The sequence below is a fragment of the Carassius carassius genome, chromosome 22 (assembly GCF_963082965.1).
Source record: "Carassius carassius chromosome 22, fCarCar2.1, whole genome shotgun sequence".
Lineage (NCBI taxonomy): Eukaryota > Metazoa > Chordata > Actinopteri > Cypriniformes > Cyprinidae > Carassius > Carassius carassius.
The window spans coordinates 28597464-28613156 of NC_081776.1; the positions used below are offsets into that span (position 1 = coordinate 28597464).

Sequence of the window (15693 nt, forward strand, 5' to 3'; positions counted from 1 at the left end):
AATCTTCGAAACATGGTTTTATTTCACCTGGAATTCTATGAGCATTCCATGACTCCACCAGCCTTGTAAGACCAATCTCACACAAGCGGCCAGTAAGGTTGGACACACAATATCTCACAAGGCTGTCGTTCATGTCTATTTCCTCTTGATCCACCAACCCCATAAGTGCTGTCTTCAGTGGATAGTTGACACGATTGTTGACTTCAGGCCAGATTCTTTCAACTATATGATTCTGAATTTGCAACAAAGATGTGTAATCAGTCAATTTGTTCTGGTGGGTAAATAAATCTTAGTCTATTAAGGAAAAATGGTCATGCAGAATTCCCAGTAAATCTGTAAATGTATTAACTCAGCAGTCATAATGCACATTGACCGCCGAACAAGTAAAATTATAGTTTTACCAGGAATTCTGCATGAAGACAAATAGGATGTAATTGCTTCTGCAGCAGTTTTTTATTGTTAAGCTGTAACCAGATTTAAAAAAGAAACATGTTCTCAGCCATAGTTCATTTTGTTTAATTAACTCTAAAATTTGGAAAGCATAGTAATATCAATGACAATTTGTCTCATGCATGCAAAACAACAGTATGCTGCTGAAGCAAAAATAATAATAATAAAAAAGCAGGCATACAAGTGAATTGCTGAAGCAACCAAACAGAATGTTGAGCTGTACCTTTGTGGATGAAGTCTGTAAATATGGCCTTCGCTCCTGATTATGGCGGTGAGATGACAGCAGCTCCTGCATGAAAAGCGTCAAATAAAACTCCTTGCCATGATCTACTCGTACCTGGTCCCACATACCATAGGCAAGTACTGCAGGCCTATTGGATGAAAAAGTGTTCTCTTACGAGAGCTCTCTCGTACTCCATTTTAGCTAAGACGCTACGGGAAAAGTCTCTTTTCACGAAATACTGAAGCAAAAAATTATCCTTAATTTTGTATTTTTGTAAGGCGCATTTGCAGCAGTACACAGCCATAGGCGAGACGGCTCGTTCGCTCATTGGCTTGTTCTGCGGCAACTGCACAGCCTATCGAGCGCAGGCTGATGCAACATCAGACCAATAAGGGCGCTTCGCGCCCTTCTTGCCACTTCCCGCCGAAACGGGTGTGGCCCAACCTATAAAAGGAGCTCGAAAAGGCTGACTCACCTGATTTTTCATCTCTTCAGCGAAGCTCACGCATCGCTGGATCACGGAGGAAGCAAGCGCCGTCTGAGAAAGCATATCAGCGGGACGAGCCATTCTGAAGCTGCTGGCATCGCCGCCTTCCACTGCCGTTCCTGCTGCGCTGTCCGGCGCCTATATCCTTTCAATTCTGTTATATCCAGCTGTTCTTTATGTGTGTGTGTGTTCGCCCTGCGACACACACTCGTAAAAGAGCTCGCGTCTTTTTTAAGATGCCTTCCTGCGGCTCGTCAGAGCCCCACTCAGCGAGGGAGACCGGTACGTCATCTGTGTCTCCTGGCTGGGTGAAGATCATGCAGCGCTCGCTGACGGCGGATGCCCTCACTGCGAGCTGTTGCCATGGTGACGCTGAGGACTTGCCTGGCCTTTTTCTCTGAGCCTGCATTCTCCGCTGCGCTGAGGCGCCGTAAAAGCGTCGCTTCCAGCGGAATCCGGAACCGTCTTCAGCTCAACCGAGCTCGCCAGGTTCGCCCTGCTTCACCGGCCCCCCCTGCATCGCTTCCCGGTGGGCAGCGTCCGCTGTTTGCCGGTGCATCGTCCGAGGAAGTCGATCTCAAGGTCGCGTCGGGGGAAGAGGACACGTGCTCTCTGCTAGCTTCGGGCAGTGAGGGCTGGGCGAGCTCCGAGGATCTCGCGCCTTCTGCTCAGAAGCCCAGCAGACGAGCTGACATCGAGAAGGAGCCGGGGCGAATGCTCGCGTTGGCCGCGATGAGTCTCGGCCGCGAGTGGTCTGCACCAGCGCCCCCCCTCTCGTTCCCGGCTGGATGGTATTTTCCTTTTGGATGAGTGTACTTCTCAAAGCCCGCCTCATTTCTTCCTGAGCTTCACGAAGAGGTGGCGAAGGCTTGGAATGCTCCATATTCAGCGCGAACTCGTTCGTCTGTCTCACTAGCATTCTCCACACTGATGATGCTAAAAACAGGAACTACCAGTCACTTCCGCCGGTGGAACAGGCGATAGCGACGCACCTTTGTCCGCCCTCTGCTGGACGGCGGCAAAAGCGGTGTTGCCATCTAAAGCCTGCTGTGTGACGCTGCGGCTGCACTACTCGCGATGGCTGCTTCATCGAAGCGCAGGTGTACGAGTTCCGCTGTGGCCGAGCTCTCACCCAAGCGCGCCGCTGTTTCAGTTCCAGGAATTGTGACTGTCTCAGCGTTTTCTGCAATGCGCAAGCCTGCACAGTTGCCCGCTTGCCTGCACACAAAAAACGTTATCACGGCTACCCAGATATTTCCCAAAAAAGGTGTAATTTCTGGTGTCCCGGCCACGGCCGATGGTGCTATAAATGTAGTGACGATGCCCACTGCTCAGTGCCCATCTCCACATATAAGCACAGCCCTTCACACAGGGCTCGCGCCCATAAAAGCGACTCAAGTCGATCACGCGCACTACATAGTAGACGTGCCCACTCCTCAGTGCCCACAATCTCTATGTCACACGCGTCATGTGGTTTCTGTAAAAACGAAACCAGTGCACGTTCGTCCGGCCACGGCCGATGGTGCTATAAATGTAGTGACGATGCCCACTCCTCAGTGCCCATCTCCACATGTAAGCACAGCCCTGCACACAAGGCCTGCACCCATAAAAGCGACTCAAGTCGATCGCGCACACTGCATAGTAAGCGTGCCCACCCCTCAGTGCCCACAATTACTATGTCACACGCGTCATGTGGTTTCTGTAAAAACAAAACCCGTGCACGCTCGTCCGGCCACGGCCGATGGTGCTATAAATGCAGTGACGATGCCCACTCCTCAGTGCCCATCTCCACATGTAAGCACAGCCCTGCACACAGGGCTCGCGCACATAAGATCGACACAGATCGGTCGAGCGCGCCGCATAGTAAACGTGCCCACTCCCCAGTGCCCACATACACTATGTCACGTACGGCGCGTGGCTTCTGTAAAAACGAGGCCCGTGCACGTACGCTCTGCACAGGCAGACAGCGAGTTGAAAGTGGTAAATGTGCACATATGCGGCCCACAGTTACTCGCAGACATATCGAGTCCCACGGGACCTGCTCAGCCTTCCCCCAGTCGGTTAAGCGCCGGGACTGGGTCGAGGAGGAGCGATCTGCCCGCTGTGATCAGCTCGCTCCCCGCCTCAACTGCGCAGCACACCCGAGCGCCGCCATTGCCCAGTCAACAGAGCGCGCTTCGCATCCAGCCCTTAGCCATTCATGCAGATGCATGGTCAGCGCTTCCAGGGGTTTCGAATTGGGTGCTAGGCATTATAAAGAGAGGCTACTCGCTACAGTTTTTTCGACGCCCTCCGCGCTTTTCAGCGCGCGTCGAAACTACGGTCAAAACAGAAGTAGCACACATACTTCGGGCCGAAATATCTAAACTGTTGAGCAAAGGGGCTGTAGAGCCTGTGTCTCAAGCTCAAAGCGAGGGGGGGCTGTACAGCAGATACTTTCTGGTGCCCAAGAGAGACGGGGGTCTCAGGCCCATACTGGATCTAAGACAGCTGAACAAGGCATTGATGAAACGCAGTTTCAAAATGCTCACGACCAGGAAGCTCCTCGCGCAGATTCGCAGAGGGGACTGGTTCATGTCAATAGATCTGAAGGACACGTATTATCAAATACAGATAGCGTCAAACCACAGGCGATATTTGGGATTCGCCTTCGAGGGCCAGGCATACCAGTTTACAGTCCTGCCGTTCGGCTTGTCCGTGGCTCCTCGTACGTTTACGAGGTGCATGGATGCAGCGCTCGCTCCTCTCAGACAGAGGCATGCAAGTGCTGGATTATTTGGACGACTGGCTGGTTCTGGCCCGATCACGAGCAGACATGTTGTCCGCTTTATGCTTTCCCTCCCGTCTGATCAGCTCGCTCCCCGCCTCAACTGCGCAGCACACCCGAGCGCCGCCATTGCCCAGTCAACAGAGCGCGCTTCGCATCCAGCCCTTAGCCATTCATGCAGATGCATGGTCAGCGCTTCCAGGGGTTTCGAATTGGGTGCTAGGCATTATAAAGAGAGGCTACTCGCTACAGTTTTTTCGACGCCCTCCGCGCTTTTCAGCGCGCGTCGAAACTACGGTCAAAACAGAAGTAGCACACATACTTCGGGCCGAAATATCTAAACTGTTGAGCAAAGGGGCTGTAGAGCCTGTGTCTCAAGCTCAAAGCGAGGGGGGGCTGTACAGCAGATACTTTCTGGTGCCCAAGAGAGACGGGGGTCATACCAGTTTACAGTCCTGCCGTTCGGCTTGTCCGTGGCTCCTCGTACGTTTACGAGGTGCATGGATGCAGCGCTCGCTCCTCTCAGACAGAGGCATGCAAGTGCTGGATTATTTGGACGACTGGCTGGTTCTGGCCCGATCACGAGCAGACATGTTGTCCGCTTTATGCTTTCCCTCCCGTCTCCCTCCTTCCGCAGGTGATAGAACGGGTGAGAGAAACGAGATGTTCATTACTGCTTGTAGCACCTCTTTGGAAGAACCAGCCATGGTTCGCAGATTTGATGCAGTTAGCAGATGTCGCCCCGTGGCCAGTACCGTTGAGGAGGGACCTCCTCTCGCAGGCCAGGGGCTCGATTTGGCACCCTCAACCGGAGTTGTGGTCCCTCCATGTGTGGGCGTTCAACGGTTACCCGCTGATCTCGCCGTGGGAGTGCTAAATACCATCACTCAGGCTAGAGCTCCGTCGACACGACGTCTGTATGCCTCGAAGTGGTCGGTGTTCTCCAGCTGGTGCACAGCTCGAGGTTATTCACCCCTTAGTTGTGAGGTGACGGAGGTTCTCTCCTTCCTACAGGAGCTGTTGGATAAGGGCAGAGCCCCATCCACGCTCAAAGTTTATGTGGCGGCCATCGCAGCGTTTTCTGAATCAGCGCTCGGTCAGTCAATAGGAAGGAATGATTTGGTCATCCGGTTCCTCAGAGGAGCTAGGAGGCTGAATCAGTCCCTATGTGGGACCTCGCGGCGGTTTTGGAGGCCATGAAGGGTCCCCCTTTTGAGCCTATCCAATCAGTTAGCCTTCAGCATCTGTCGTTCAAGACAGTATTCTTGTTGGCTCTCGCTTCGGTGAAGCATGTGGGTGATTTGCACGCACTCTCGGTGAGCCAGTCGTGCTTGGAGTTTGGGCCTAATGACTCAAGGGTCATACTCAAACCTAGGCACGGTTATGTGCCGAAATCCCTCAACACGCCGTTTCGGGCTCAGGTTATTGCCCTGTCTGCCCTGCCGTGTCAGGAGAGGATAGAGACTCGAGTCTTCTTTGCCCTGTCAGGGTTTAAGAGCTTATGTGTCTCGCTCTGCTGCCTTTCGGCAGACGGAGCAGCTGTTTGTCTCGTTCGGTGGACGTTCCAAGGGAAAACGCCGTGACAAACTCTATCCAGATGACAGACTCTATCCAGATAGATAGTTGACGCCATAGCGTTAGCTTACGCTTCCAGGGGCCTTCAGTGCCCATTGGGCGTCAGAGCACACTCCACAAGAGGCGTCGCCTCGTCGTGGGCGTGGTCTACTGGGATCTCCTTGCAGGATATATGTATGGCGGCAGGTTGGGCCTCGCCGTCTACATTTATCAGGTTCTATAACCTGGAGGTTCCCGCCTTGCAAGCAAGGCTGCTGTCGGTATAGTCGAATCAGGGCCCTGAGGGGAATTCTGAGTTCGTGAGCGTTATGCGTTGCCGACTGTTATATGGGCAGTATTGCGTAAGACCCGCATTGCCACATTGGTCAGGCCTTGCCTCGGCTGTGTGATGTCATATTGCCGCATCTACGGATGTTGCTAGATATGGGACGGAGGGCTTCCCCCCTTCCTGTCCTGGACTCTCTGTGAGTCCCTCAGGTGACTGTGCACTGTAAATCCTGGGCGTTGCTTCAGGTTTATTGGTGTGTGATCCCTGCGCGCACGGCGTTTTACATTGGGTTCCCGTAGCGTCTTAGCTAAGACGCAGTACGAGAGAGCTCCCGTAAGAGAACGTACTCGGTTACTAAACGTAACCTCGGTTCTCTCTAGAAGAGCGAACGAGCACTGCGTTCTCTGCCGTGCGTACGATTCACTCTGGTTCGCTTCGGCGATGAAATAAATCAGGTGAGTCAGCCTTTTCGAGCTCCTTTTATAGGTTGGGCCACACCCGTTTCGGCGGGAAGTGGCAAGAAGGGCACGAAGCGCCCTTATTGATCTGATGTTGCATCAGCCTGCGCTCGATAGGCTGTGCAGTTGCCGCAGAACAAGCCAATGAGCGAATGAGCCGTCTCGCCTAAGGCTGTGTACTGCTGCAAATGCGCTTTACAAAAATACAAAATTAAGGATAATTTTTTGCTTCAGTATTTCGTGAAAAGAGACTTTTCCCGTAGCGTCTTAGCTAAGACGCAGTACTCGTTCGCTCTTCTAGAGAGAACCGAGGTTACGTTTAGTAACCGAGTACGTTTTATTTTGTGCAAAACTTTTCAAACTTAACTGTTATTAGTTATTCTCAGTATAATAGGCTTCATAACAATATACTGTAGATGTTCAACAGTTATTATATGTTTTATATTCTATCATGAATGGTAGCCATGTGTATGCACTTTCTTTAGTGTCCACAATAATAATAATTGCTATTACCTGGAAACATCTTCATAGATGGCAAGGTTGTTTTTTATAGGCATTGTAGAATGAGCAACAATCTTTTTGCTAAAACCATCAATGGCTAAAACATGGGTAACCCCAAACCTAGCCAGTTTTTCGTTTTGGTCCATATGAACCTTTAGACCCATGTAATCAGCTTGATATGGTATGGGGTTGAGATTTCGGGAACCCTTAGAGAGATAGGAAAACGATGTAACTCTTTCACACAAAAAAATCTCATTAGTCCTATATGGCTGCATATTTTACAAATATAACCTTATGTCTATTTATGTCTCTGTCAAAAAAGTAAAATGAAAATTAGGGGTTTGTTCTGATTATAGGCTTACTAAAATATCTGTAAGTTTTTAATCTTATACAATCTAAGTAACTGCAGCTAAACAGCAAAAAACACAGACAAAAAACCATCTCATATTTACACATAAATTCCACATATTTGATTATGTATTAGAGAGGAAACAGTAATAGACCTGACGTCTTGCTTCATGGTATGGCTGATGCATAGTTCTGAGCGCTGATCCAATTCGTGTCTCTGCAGCATGCACTCCTTTCATAGCGAGATACCCCTTCATTATCTTTCTTCCATATGTAGGTCCAGTCTAGAAAATAAAAAATATACATGTCTTTTTCTACGTTCCAAAATTATACCAGCTGATGTGTGTATCATGAAATAAGACGTTTTTGTGTTATAGAATTTATCAGTGTTGTGAGGATTATGTTAACTGTGACTTAGAAACTATTTATAAATAATGGAAGGCTGAGGCTATTTATTGGGATTTATGTACTATTCGTAATAAACGGGCATTAAAGATGCCAGTCAAATAAATTTGATAAGACATATTAATGCGGGACATACTGTGCATACCACATGTTCTCTCTCTCTCTCTCTCTCTCTCTCTCTCTCTCTCTCTCGCTCTCTCTCTCTCTTCAATTCAATGGGGCTTTATTGGCATGAACATTTTTGAAACAATGTTGCCAAAGCATAAATAAAATATATACATAATATATACAAACACAATAAAACAGTTATATGAACAATAGTAAAATAATAATAATAATAAATCTAATATACTCTCTCTCTCTCTCTCTCTCTCTGTAGTAAAAGGTTAAAAAGCAGGATCATACCTCAGTTATAGCTTTTGCCACCTCCAACTCCAAATGTGGGTCAGGGAGTCCCATCAAACTTAATCCATTTTCACTGCAAAATCTCCTCACGTTTCTTACGGAACATCCTCTTGCTCCCCCATTTACTTGTGATATCTGCGCTGAGATTTCTGTGGATGACAGGCCTTGTTTTGCCATGTCTAAAATCATAACTGAGTAAGTTTGCAAAGACATTTTATTCTGGGCTAAGCACACTGTCACTCTTGTCTTGGTCTTGTCACGTGAGTGCTAACCACATCCGGTCTCGGAATATGAACAAACGGGCCTTTTTTTCGTTTCTGTTTTAAAGTAACTTTATTTTTTGATATCCGAAATAGAAATTGAAATTCAAATCATTTTTAAAATTTAGCTCATCTCTTTCTGACACTGAAAAAGAGAAACGCTTTGTATTTTAATTTTAAATTTTGTATTTTAAAACAAAAATCAAATAACCACTTGTTTTTTGATATCTGTTTCTGAAAGGAAAAGCCAATGACCAAAAGATACACGGACCCAAAACGTACACGGACCATTTCATCACCTCCCTACCATAAACAAATGCTAAATGTTGCTCTGATCTTAATGAACCCAAGTATGTTAAAAAAAATTGTAAAAATGGTAAATGGACTGCATTTATATAGCGCATTTATTTTTCTACCTGAGCTGGGGTAGAAACTTGGCTGAAGGTGCGAGATCGGGGTGGCGGAGGGATTCTGAAAGTCGAGAGATAACGAAGGTAGGATGTACTTGATTATTTATAGGCATTTTCTCGAGCTGATTGGTAACCAGTGTAATTGCTGATGATGATGAACTGGCCGTGTTAATTATCCGTGCACGCTTCACCCGAAATTCGTTTGTGAAACGTCACTTCACGAGTTCGCATTTACTTATAATTAAATAAAGGTTATGCGTATTTGGCGTGCTGTCCGGGGGGAGAGCTCCGAGCCCGGCAAGACTCCCGAGCCCGGGGCACCCCCCCCCCCGTCCGGGGATAGGGGTCTGAGCTCGGAGTTCGGCTTAGCCCAAGTGCTCCCCAAAAAGCAATTAGAACGGGACAGCAGCCAGATACGCAAATTTACGTCTCCCCAAAAGCTGTGCTTAAATGTTAGATGGGTGCTGGGCGTCCTTTGGTGTATAAATGTTACGGCAGTGTCTATTTGACTTCCATGGAAGCATCCACTTGAAAGAGAGATGGGAACTCCCACTGGAGACGCGATTATTGCGGCAGTTGGGAAGATCGAAAAGGCTCCTGCGGGAGCATACACTGCTGCGGCAGTGAGGATAATATGGAAAAGGCTCCTGCGGGAGCATGCACTGCCGTAGCAGTAAGGGAATATGGAAAGGCTCCTGTGGGAGCTGACACTGCTGCGGCAGTAAGGGAATATGGAAAGGCTCCTGCGGGAGCTGGCACTGCTGCGGCAGTGGAAAAAATACGGAATGGCTCCTGCGGGAGCTGACACTGCTACGGCAGTGAGAAAAATATGGAGAGGCTCCTGCGGGACCATACACTGCTGCGTCAGTGAGAAAATATGGAAAAAGCTCATGTGGGAGCTGACACTGCTGCGGCAGTGAGAAAAATATGGAGAGGCTCCTGTGGGAACATACACTGCTGCGGCAGTGAGAAAAATATGGAGAGGCTCCTGCGGGAGCATACACTGCTGCGGCAGTGAGAAAATATGGAAAAGGCTCTTGCGGGAGCTGACACTGCTGCGGCAGTGAGAAAAATATGGAGAGGCTCCTGCGGGAGCTGACACTGCTGCGGCAGTGAGAAAAATATGGAGAGGCTCCTGCGGGAGCTGACACTGCTGCGGCAGTGAGAAAATATGGAGAGGCTCCAGCGGAAGCTGACACTGCTGCGGCAGTGAGAAAAATATGGAGAGGCTCCTGCGGGAGCTGACACTGCTGCGGCAGTGAGAAAATATGGAGAGGCTCCTGCGGGAGCTGACACTGCTGCGGCAGTGAGAAAATATGGAGAGGCTCCTGCGGGAGCATATACTGCTGCGGCAGTGAGGATAATATGAAAAAGGGCTCTTGCGGGAGCTGACACTGCTGCGGCAGTGAGGAAATTCGTAAAGGCTCCTGCGGGAGCCGACTCTGCTGCGGCCGTGAGGAAATTCGTAAAGGCCCCTGCGGGAGCCGACGCTGCTGCGGTAGTGAGGAAATACGTAAAGGATCCTGCGGGAGCTGACACTGCTGCGGCAGTGAGGAAAAAACACGTGAAGGCTCCTGCGGGAGCTGACACTGCTGTAGCAGCGGGGGAAATATATGATGGCTCCTGAAGGAGCGGGGTGCTGTTGGAATTGGGAAATGGAGATGGCTAGGGAAAAAAACGGGTGGCTGATGAGGGTTTGATGGGCTTTCTTGAGATTTACGCGGTCTGATCGGATGTAGCTCTTAAAAGCTTCTCATGACCAGCGACCGAGTGTTTGGATCTGATGTTGGGAAAGGCCATTTTAAGCCGCTGTGGTGGCTGCACTGATTCTGAAGAAATGGCTGGAGAAATCGTCAGCTGAGATGCCGGACAGACGTAAGACAGATTTCAAGTGTTTCTGGAACCAAAGACGGGAGACGGGGCGGCTACAGTCGTCTGTGAAAAGAGGGTCGGAAAGGGATTTAGCTTGGGCTTTCCTGGGCTGGAGGAAGGCTAGGAGAGTTTGGTATTGGAGAATAGGTGATTGGAGGTTAAAAATAAAAATAAAGTGGCCCTTCGTGGTTTGATCTGTTTACTTCGCTTTATATGAAATGACATGGCTTCATTGTCCAGGACTGCTAGATCAGAAATGGTGGGGTGGATATTTGGATTAAAGCTGGAAGTGGTAGTGAGCTCTGAGCATCTGAGAAAGCCGAAGAAGGCTAGAATAAACATGGCATCTAGCGTTCGAGCAGTGTGGATGGAATGGTAACCTTTGCGAAGCGTAGAAATGCATTTAATCAGGATTTCGAAGGTTATGGGCTGCCTGGAGTCTGGGCGCGTGGGGTGGGCTCTTTGAATGCCTTTGATGAGAAGGGAGGTCTGTGAATTGGCTATTTGGGGTGAGGGTGAACCAAATATGAGTTTATGGAAAAATTGGATTCCACTTAGATAGCTTTTGATGGAGCTGACTTGGAGGGTTTTGTTAAGGTTGAGGTGTGATAAAAATGAGGTGATGGAGAGCAGGGAAAAATCAGGGAACGGTAGATTAAAGGCGGCGTGGAATGCTTTAAAGCATTTCCATGCTGTGAAGTATGACTTCAGGGTACTTGGGGAAATGGCTTGGAGAATAGAATCTCTTGAAGTTTCGAGAAGGGGTCTCAGAGGATGATTCAGAGGAATATTAGTTCTGAATAAGGAGGTACTGGGGTTGGGAGTGGTTCCGCCTGTGGTGCCAACAGCCTGAATTTCTGAAAGGCAAAACTTGCCTCAGGAATGTGTTTTGAGGTTATGATGAACTGATCCAGGAGATCCAGATTAAACGTCTTTGAAAGGGAATTAAGGTGGGTGAATGAGAACGGCCATTATTAATTCAATGTACAGTAGCCTCGTTATCGCAGTGAATAACGATGCTGGACCATTCTTTTCCCCACAGAAAGGCTGCCAGGACAAGATGATATAGCTCGAAAAGGGGTGAGGATATTAATGGCTGGGGAAAATCTAACGGCTGGGACGGCCATGTAGAAGCGGACCAGTGATTTTGGTGAAATCCTCCGAAACCGATTGAGGGGGCGGCGGCTTTTGATTATTGGTGATTCCATAGGCTCTCGCGCACCTGCGCGATTTAAAACATCCAATAGTTATGATTTGTCAAGAACAAAGGGTTTAGCTCCACCCATGCATGATAATATCGTGCATTGTCGATCTTACAGGCTGACGATATGACGATTTGAAAAAAATGACCATATCGCCCAACTCTAGCGGGAGCGAGAACTGCTGCGGCACTGAGGAAATATGGAAAAAAGGATCCTGCGGGAGCGGGCACTGCTGCGGCAGCGGGGAAATACAGATGGACACTCCTGCTGGAGCAGGTGAGTGAGGATGGGCTATTATGGATGGATAAGGGGATGTTTAAAGAGGGTTAGTTATGGTGGGTCACGAGTTTGAGTGAACAGGGATGGACTGGCATTAAGGGGGTTGGCTGATGAGGGTTCGGTGATCTTCTTTTATATGGAGACATTAGGGTATGGCGGAACAGAGAAGTAATGAGGAGCATGAGAGGAGGAGGAAAGGTAGCTGCTGGAGCCGCCTGCGGAGATGTGCTTACGCTTGGGACGGTTCTAGTAGTGGAATAAAGAGAGGGTAAATGGTGGGCATTGGGGCCTGCGCCATTAGCGGAGGAATGCTCACACTTGGGACAGCTCTGGGAGTGGAAGAGAGAGGGGAAAGGAGGGGAATGGCGGACAACGGGGCCTGAGCCAAGGGTGTTCGGAGGGATGGGTAGGGCGGAACATAGAGAAGGAAGGGGGAGCAAGAGAGGAGGAGGAAAGATAGCTGCTGGAGCCACCTGCGGAGATGTGCTTACGCTTGGGACGGTTCTGGTAGTGGAATAAAGAGAGGGTAAATGGCGGGCATTGGGGCCTGCGCCATTAGCGGAGGAATGCTCACGCTTGGGACGGCTTCGGAAGTGGATGTAAAGAGGGGGAAAGAGGAGGTGAACGGCAGGTATAGGGGCCTGCGCCAATATGAGAGGCAATGTCACACTGGGGTTAGACTGTGGGGCTGCAGGCCATGAGTAGGGGAGAGGGTTGTCGGAAAAGGGGGTTGTGGATGGGTCTGCACTCTACCGGAGGCATGCTCGCGTTAGCGTCTGATACGGGAGCTGGAGGCCACTGAAAAGGAAAAAGGAGGTAAGTAGCAGCAGGAAGAAAGTAAGGGTCTGGGTTGCAAGTGGAAGCAGCTTCGCACTTGCTTCACGTGTTGTTGGTCACAGGAAGGGAATCCTGAAGAACCTATGTGCAACCTGCACTACTACCGGAGGAAGCCTTACGCATGTGTTTACTACGGGAGCTGGAGGCCGCTGAACAGAAAATGGTTTATTAATAGCATGAGGGAGCGGAAGAGTTGTGGGCATTTTTACAAATGGAGGCAGCCTCACGTTTGCTTCAGCTGCTGTAGCTGTAGGCCATGCAAATGGGTTGGGATGTGTGATGTCTTGAACCTGAGTAGCCTGCACTGCTAGCAGAGGCAGCCTTATGCTAATGTCTGCTACTTGAGCTGGAGGACACTAAGAAAAAAAAAGGGGGGGGGGTAGAAGTAACAGGATGCAAATACTGGGATGTGCAGGCCAGTGTTTCGAGTAAAGGCAGCTTATGCTTGCTTCGGCTGCTGTAGATGTTGGCTGCGGGAAAGTAGAGGGGTTAGTAACATTAGACAATTCCTCGAGCCTTGTCCACATTAATATGTTCCTGTTGAAGAACATCTTTTCCTCTCGTTTTGGCCTTCCAGCCTTTGAACGCTCTCCAGAGTGGATAAATTTGAAGATGCTGTTTTCACGTTTGTAACGATTAAAACCTTTGTATTCATCCGGAAGAAGGAGGCGGGAACCGGCGGACAATCAAAATGAAACTTTAATTATACAAAACAAACACAAAACAGCGCACCAGCCCCTCACGGACGACTGGTGCGCACAAAATGAAACCAAAACCTAAAATAACGCCCAGGCCAGGCCTCTCTCGTCCTTCACTGTCGTCGCTCCAGTTTTATATCCTTCCATCTCCTCTGTGGGACTCAAGACCGGTGGTGGGTCGCAGGTGTAGCGGATTTCCCAATCACTCCACCGGCCTCGTGTTCCCACATCCCTCGGCCTCGCCCCACTCGTCACATACCCCCATCGCCCCTCGCAGGCCGGGGGGTACCCTCGAGACTGCTCTCTACTCCCCCCCCCCCTCCCTCCGGGGGGGACCGCTCACGGGGACCTGCGGGAACCTGGGGGTAGGACAGACGAGGCGAGAGAAACGGAGATGGAAGGAGGAGCGACAGAGACGAGAGAGGGGAGAGAGGAAAAAAAAAAAAAAAAGAAAATCCGGTTCCCAGACGCACTGCTGCTCGGCCCTCCACCGGCTGGGTGATCTCCTCCGTGGTGCCTGGCGGTGGCACTGGACGGCCCTCGGCGGACGGCACGACACTCCTCCGCCGCCCGGTGGACGGCGACGGCTCCTCCGGTTTTGGGCAGCTGGCAGGAGTCCCCCGTTCCCTGCTCCTCCGGATTCCTTCACGGAGGCAGCAGGCTCCGGCCCCCTGGCGAACGGCGCCGACTCCTCCGCTCCCTCACGGACGGCAGCCGCCCCTCCCTATCGTGGGCGGTCGGCAGCGAGCTCGCCCGTCCCCGGCAACTCGCTCCAGTCCACCGCCTCGAGCGTCCATGGCGGCATCCTCCTCGCCTGCTCAATGGCACCGCGGATTCACCACAGCGGCGAGGGATCTTCAGCAGCGCGTCCCTCCTTCTCCCGGGCTTCGGCACCACTGTAACGATTAAAACCTTTGTATTCATCCGGAAGAAGGAGGCGGAAACCGGCGAACAATCAAAATGAAACTTTAATTATACAAAACAAACACAAAACAGCGCACCAGCCCCTCACGGACGACTGGTGCGCACAAAATGAAACCAAAACCTAAAATAACGCCCAGGCCTGGTCCTCTCTCGTCCTTCACTGTCGTCGCTCCAGTTTTATATCCTTCCATCTCCTCTGTGGGACTCAAGACCGGTGGTGGGTCGCAGGTGTAGCGGATTTCCCAATCACTCCACCGGCCTCGTGTTCCCACATCCCTCGGCCTCGCCCCACTCGTCACAACGTTGTAGTATGGACTGTAAAAACAGAGGCTTTGAAAACTAAGCATGTTTAGTCTTGTAACACATTCTACCAATAGACATGTTTATAGCAGTTAACTTGCAGTTATGTGCTATTCACTTTCACATGGTTTCTAAAAAAAAAAAATTATTTTGCATGCTTTTCATATTACAGTCCTAAAAGACAACAGAAAATTTACTCACGATTGCTGTCCTGCAGAAAACACGAGGGCAGTTGCATTTTAGATCAATTCTGAGTGATCACGCCAGTAAATGGTGAAATATTTCCATAAATAAATTGATCCTGCCAGAAAATTTAATGAAACTTATGTCTGTATCATCTGAGTGAGGTTTGGACATGCACAGTAAGGCAGGTGTAACGTTAATGGGTTCAGACATTTCGGTGTGGATAACAACTCAGAAAAAATACCTTGTTGGCTTCATGGATAAAAATGGCATCGACATCGGACAGAATTACGTCATAACATCGTTTAACAAACTTTAGCAGCGAAACCTGCATTTTAGCAGCTTCACCTGAAAATATTAATTTGCAACACACGGTCTGCGCTACTAGTGGAGGCGGCCTCGAACTGCGTTGCGGCCGGAAGCCGCGGTGAAGGGCTGAGCCGCGGCAGCAAGTGAGTGAGGCTTTGCTTCGGTGAGATCTGGGGCGCGGCCCCATTACTTCTCTGGTGGTGTCGAGCGAGGCGAGCTCGGGGCTTTGCATGGTCTGTTGGCCACAGCGTGTGGCTGTTTGAGAAGAGCAGGTGTTGCGATAACGCTTGATGCTCGGCGGCTGTGTTAGGCGGGATAGGAGTGATCATGGGGCCGGCGAATTGCAGCAGATCTGAAAAAATCCCCGGTCTAACGTTAGATCTCTTCGTTGGATGGAAAATTGGGTCTGTGGTGAGATGGCAAACTGCGCGAACCGAATTCTGAAAGTCGAGAGATAACGAAGGTAGGATGTACTTGATTATTTATAGGCTTTTTCTCGAGCTGATTGGTAACCAGTGTAATTGCTGATGAT

General features: G+C 49.8%; 1 protein-coding gene across 1 annotated transcript in view; it reads left to right on the top strand.

Annotated features, from left to right (window-relative positions):
- Positions 1-15693, top strand: part of LOC132099196 (tripartite motif-containing protein 16-like) — a 332267-nt gene that overhangs the window by 222534 nt on the left and 94040 nt on the right. The gene's annotated exons all lie outside the window — the stretch shown is intronic.